The 6,000-nt window shown below is 44.6% G+C and overlaps 1 protein-coding gene across 3 annotated transcripts in view; it reads right to left on the reverse strand.

Annotated features, from left to right (window-relative positions):
• ATP6V1C1 (ATPase H+ transporting V1 subunit C1) overlaps positions 1 to 5,110 on the reverse strand; it is a 47,575-nt gene extending 42,465 nt beyond the window's left edge. Inside the window, exons 1-2 of one of the 3 annotated variants that reach the window (XM_053208101.1) lie at positions 4,908 to 5,097; positions 2,271 to 2,312 (exon numbers count right to left, since the gene is read on the reverse strand). The gene's annotated coding sequence lies outside the window, so the exon portion shown is untranslated. Of the gene's footprint in view, positions 1 to 2,270; positions 2,313 to 4,907 lie in introns of all 3 variants that reach the window. The other 2 variants (XM_015078026.3, XM_053208102.1) reach the window with 2 other exon arrangements.
• Positions 5,111 to 6,000: the final 890 nt, after the last annotated feature.

Consider the following 6,000-nt stretch of genomic DNA (forward strand, 5'->3'; position numbering starts at 1 on the left):
ACAAATAAATGGTAGCACCACATGTGTCTTGAAAGCAAATGGTACCTCTCTCCTCCAGGAGTCTGGAAATATACGGGAGCATTTTACGTTCTCCCCGTATGGAGGCCAGACAACAGACAGTCCTGTCCAAAATGCCAGTAGCACTCATACAGGAACACTAAAGTATAGGCTGGTTCATAAAGAAAAGCTTTCATGGTAAAGTTAATCCACCTATTATCAGTTTTAATTTACAAGTAACTTTCTATTCACTGATAGCTTGCTTAAAATATCTTTTAAAAACACATCGGTTTCAGGGGGCGCCTGGGTGGCTCAGTCAAACATCTGACTTTGGCTGAGATCATGATCTCACAGTTTATGGGTTCGAGCCCCAATTGGGGCTCTCTGCTGGCAGCTCAGAGCCTGGAGCCTGCTTCAGATTCTGTGTCTCCCTCTCTCTCTGCCCCTTCCCTGCTTGCTCTCTCTCTCTCTCAAAAATAGTAAACATTAAAAAAAGAAATTTAAAAAAACAACAACAAAAGAATATAGTTTGCTGGGAATGCAAGCTGGTGCAGCCACTCTGGAAAACAGTATGGAGGTTCCTCAAAAAACTAAAACCAGAATTACCCTAAGACCCAGCCATTGCACTACCAGGCATTTATCCACGGGATACAGGTGTGCTGTTTCGAAGGGACACACACACCCCCATGTTTATAGCAGCACTATCAACAATAGCCAAAGGATGGGAAGAGCCCAAATGTCCATCAAGGGATGAATGGATAAAGAAGATGTGGTACATATATATATATGTACACACACACACACACACACACACAATGGAGTATTACTCGGCAATCAAAAAGAATGAAATCTTGCCATTTGCAACTATGTGGATGGAACTGGAGGGTATTATGCTACGTGAAACTAGTCAGTCAGAGAAAGACAAATATCATATGACTTCACTCATATGAGGACTTTAAGATACAGAATAGATGAGCATAAGGGAAGGGGAACAAAAATAATATAAAAACAGGGAGGGGGACAAAACAGAAGAGACTCATAAATATGGAGAACAAACAGAGGGTTACTGGAAGGGGTGTGGAAGGGGGGATGGGCTAAATGGGTAAGGGGCATCAAGGAATCTACTCCTGAAATCATTGTTGCACTATATGCTTATCTGGATGTAAATTTAAAAAAATAAAATTAAAAAAAAAAAAAAGAATATGGTTTGAAATTTCTAGTTCCAAAGGTCAATCATCTCAATAAGATTTTAGAATGGTCTGGGTCATTGCCTGAGCTATCTTTCCAAGGGCACTATGCTAATGGTTTCTACTAGGTCTTAAAAACATTAATGAAATGGGAATCTAACATGAATTAGTTTATACATAAAATGGTATTAAATGTCACATCCAAAGGGTGAAAAAGATTTACTCCTGCAGACAGATCAGAATATGTACAAGAACAAAATTTACCTAGGACGTACTCAGTCAAAACTGTAGCTACCCCTTAACAAACTCAAGTTCAATAGGAAGACTGCTCTGGAACCAGTGGACTACAAAGGAGATCCTGCCATAAAGGTTTATTTGGGCATTCCAGTTTTGCTCTTTGGTCAATGTAATTATTTCACAAGTTGTGGAAATAATCATAGTATACAACTTTTGAGGCCCAAAAGTTTCTTTTTAGGTTGTAAAAGCAAATGTAAATGAAGCTCCTAAGACTAACATGCCAAAAATTAAAAACGAGTATCTTCTATCCAGTTTTAAATGCAAAATTACACTATCTAGCTCTCAGCATTTACTTTAGTCAGATGCCAGGTACTGTTTCTTTAGATTTTATCTAGTCCCTGCAAGATATACCAAGAGAAAAAGATCCGGGAGCTCTGAGACACAACCCTGAGGCTCCACTGCGTCTTCAGCACACCTTAAAACTTGCTTGTTGCCAAAGAACCGTGATTGACAACCTGAGCACTTTGAGCTCTACTTTGTTGCTCATTATCTCCTCCAGCCGCTGTGTACTGACTAGGTTTACCCAAGCTTACAGAAAAGCAGTTTTAAAAGCGCTGACCACCACTGCCAATCCTTTGAAGGTGTCCTACTAGAAAAAGTTCACCAAAACTGCTGAATCAAAGATTACAATGTACTTTAGGAAACTCAGCCTTCTCTCTAGATATGATTGTGGTTAAGTATTATGTAGGTGTATCAGCAGGAACAATACCAGGAGTCAGTACACTCTGGAAGTTATGCCACACTGAGACAAAACTGTTTCTAGCTCCAAGGGTCTTAACAGGTTCCTAGCTTTACAATGAATAGCATTTTCATCTACCTTCTCTCAAAGACCTATGAGAACAAGATAAACATGAAAGGTAACTGAGTCCACCCAGTTACTATTGTTCAATAAAAGGTATTCTGGAGAAGATAACATTACCAGAGGATAAGTCTGAGAGACCAAAGACAGATTTTTGCAAAAGAATCTCTAGTCAACTCCCAAACGATTCCCTGTGGACTTCAGGACTGCTTAGGGGGTAGTTAGAACTGCCCTCAGTGAAGGGTCAATATAGAATCTAATCACTCTTTCCCTTCCCTGACTCCTTAAGTCTTAAAAGTGAATACAGTTAAACCTTCTCAATTCCTTAGTGGAGAAAGAATGTATCCTGACTTCAAACCCTTCAGTGGCTCTCCATTTCTTACAGGAGGAATCTATTAATTGCTTTGCCATCTCTTGGAAGGAATGACAACAATGTCCTCCCAAGGTGGTTTCCCCTCATTTACTTTTGCACCCTCCACTCTCTCAACAAAATTTTATTTAAAAAAAAATTTTTTTTAATGTTTATTTTTGAGAGAGAGCATGAGTGAGGGAGGGGCAGAGAGAGAGGGAGACACAGAATCTGAAGCAGGCTCCAGGCTCCAAGCTGTCAGCACAGAGCCTGACATGGGTCTCGAACTCATGAGCTGTGAGATCATGACCTGAGCCGAAGTCAGACACTTAAGTGACTGAGCCACCCGGGCACCCCAACAAAATTTTATTTTTAAAAACCACGTCTAGGGGACCTGGGTGGCTCAGTCGGTTAAATGTCTGACTTCGGCTCAGGTCATGAACTCAGGGCTGGTGAGTTCAGGCCCCATGTCGGGCTCTCTGCTGTGAGCATGGGGCCCACTTTGGATCCTCTGTCCCCACCCTTCCACCCTTCCCCCACTTGTGTGCTCTCACTCTCTCTCTCTCAAAATAAATAAATATTAAAAAACAACAACAACACGTCTAACTCACTTTACTGACTATAATCTTCACTGGCTTCCCTTTACTTTTAGGATAAAAGCCCTGCTGGGCCTGATCCCAGCCTTCCTCTGCATGCCTCTCTCACATAGCTCCCTCCAGGTTTGGCCACGCTAGCCCTCCTACAACTTCTCAAAAGCTTTATTCCTCTTCACATCTCAGGGCACTGACATACACACGCTGTTCTTTCCACCTGGAACATTTTCAGTCACACCTTCTCCTCCTTTCTAGCCTCTTTTCAGCTATTAGTTTGAAAGTCACATGCTCCAAAAAGCCTCCTTTGTACTTTCTAAAAAGGCATCTCCTTTACAAACTCTTTCACACCACTCTGTTATTCCTTCCAAGCACATTTCACACTTGCACGATTATTTATTAAAACCCATCTCCTCCACTTGACTGTAAGCTCTACGAGAGAGATCCTGTTTTCTAAACCTTCATAGCAGCATAGTACTTGATATATATATATATATATATATATGTATATAGCTCAGTTGAATGAGTATCAGTTGAATGAATGAGTAAATATCATTCAGTAGTCTTCATTATCAGACCCCAACTTTATTTCTCACTTCTCTGTAATTCAAATCCACCACAAACCTGGATTTTTTACTCCCCTAGAAGCACTTTCTTCTCATCTTCAGGCCTTCAAATCCTGTGGATTTCCTCACCTAGAAAGTTCTCATTTCTTTCCACTAGTTCAAATCCCACTGGCTTGCAAAGGCCCAGCCCCAGTTATCTTTCCTCCAGGACATTTCATGATAGTGTCGGTTCATATCTCCATCCCTACTTCACAATTCCAAAGCACTTAGCATTCTTTTTGATAATTTCTTGTAACTTCATAGTACTTCAATGTTTCATGTGTGTGTGACTTCTCTCCCCAACACTGGTGGGAACTCCTAAGGCTGGACTGTTTACACCCCACTCCCGCATTCCTAGAGCAGTGCTAAGTTCTGAGCTCTCGCTGAAATATTTTATTTTTCCCTAACATACTGTACTTTTCCTCTGAAAAGAGTGTCAGCTTCTATTTACTCATTTTCAGGTGATTCAATTTGCCGTACGTGACTCTCTCAAGTTCCTTTGCAGGGTTTCTTGCCTACCCTTCCCCCATTCTAATAAAAAATGGTTTGAGTTCTCTGGATTCTCACTCTTTCCCCTGCCTATAAAGATCCTGCATCCTGTGCGAGAGACCCCTGCCAGTAGTGAAGGGCTCGTAGACCTTTTAAACTGCCATCCCCCTACTCACAAGCACGTACACCCAGTGAAGGCTCTCGAGCTCGCTGTGACTTCACACAACACCACCCCAGATCCTCATCTGGGCCACTCTGTCACATTTCATTCCTCTCAATCAAGGGGCGTGGATTTGCTCCCCACCCTCAATGCAAGGAGAAATGTCCCAGACCCTCACTGTTTTGCCTTCCTGTCTCTGCTATTCCGTACCCCCTAGGGCCATTTCTTTTTCCCTGCTTCCTCTTCCTTAGAAACAGAACCTACGCCCAAGGTTTCAACGAACTGGCGCCGAGAAACCAGCCACAGCCACCCAGCCAGCTCCAACGCCACAGCTTCGGCCCCGGCGCCCGCCCCCATCCCTCCCAGACGGCGACCGCAGCGGAAGGTTCGGCCTGGCCAGGACTCCCCATCTGGGGTAACCATCGCTCACTGACCCAGGAAGATGTCAAACGACGAAGTGGCTGCACTAACAGGTACGGAGGCGGACAGCCCGGCAGACGTTAACGGCTCAGCGCTCCATCCCTCCCGGACCTAAGCTCCGGCCCCACGGCTTTCACGACCCCGACGTCTACGGAGCAAGTCACGTGCCAGCCGGAGCAATCAGCTGACCGCGGCGCGCGCCGCTTCGCCTACGCGCGCGCCACTGCGCAGCCGCAGCTGCCGTCGCAGCAGCCACCTCCGAGGAGGGGCGGGGCTGGGATGCTGTCCCGGGAACCTGGAAGACCCGGGAGGGCAGGCGGCCGCTGTTCCGGGGTGGGTGGAGTTTGCCGCCTCTCCCAGAGTCCCGGCGCCGTCCGCTCCGCCCCCTGCGAACGTCACCACCGCCATCCCTAACGTTATTCCATTTCAGGTGTCTGCGGGTCAGAATTTGTCTCCAGCCGCCCCCCACACGGGCTATTCCATTCGGGGTTTTCTTCAGACAGCCCCGTTTTCTAAGTGATATCCTTAATAGTTCTCTTCAAGTGGTTCACGTTTTCCTGCCAGTCCACTTCCAGTTAATTCCATAAATGTTCGTGGAGCATTTACTGTGCACTAGGCGTTCTGCTAAGCTTTTAAGAATTTACCGGAGCGAATCCCTCCTTGCCACGAGAGCACGTTCTCTAGTTCAGGAGTATGTGTGGCGTGAGATAAACATCACAAGAGTCGAAACCACATTAGATAATGGGAAACCGAGAAAGGTTTCAGGAAAAAGTATGGATGGGAGAAAGCATATCCTTAGGTAGCAAGGCACTCTTCCGAACCCTGCATATTTCATTGGCTTGGGAAAATGGGGGGCATTATTCTAATTTAGAACATAGTTTTAGAAATGGTAGCGAACTTTGGGATTTTCTAATTTAGTCCTTTTAGATTTGCAGATGAGGAAAGTGAAGAACCAGAGGTTTACAGGGGTGCTTAACACATGAGCATAAAGGTATCTTGTTTTAGATCCTGGCTCTGCTACTATGTGACCTTAGGCCTCTAAAGTTCAGCTTCCTTACCTGTGAAATGGTGGCAACGATACACATCTTTTAGAGGTTTTGTGAGGAT

The sequence above is a fragment of the Acinonyx jubatus genome, chromosome F2, assembly GCF_027475565.1.
Source record: "Acinonyx jubatus isolate Ajub_Pintada_27869175 chromosome F2, VMU_Ajub_asm_v1.0, whole genome shotgun sequence".
Taxonomy (NCBI): Eukaryota; Metazoa; Chordata; class Mammalia; order Carnivora; family Felidae; genus Acinonyx; species Acinonyx jubatus.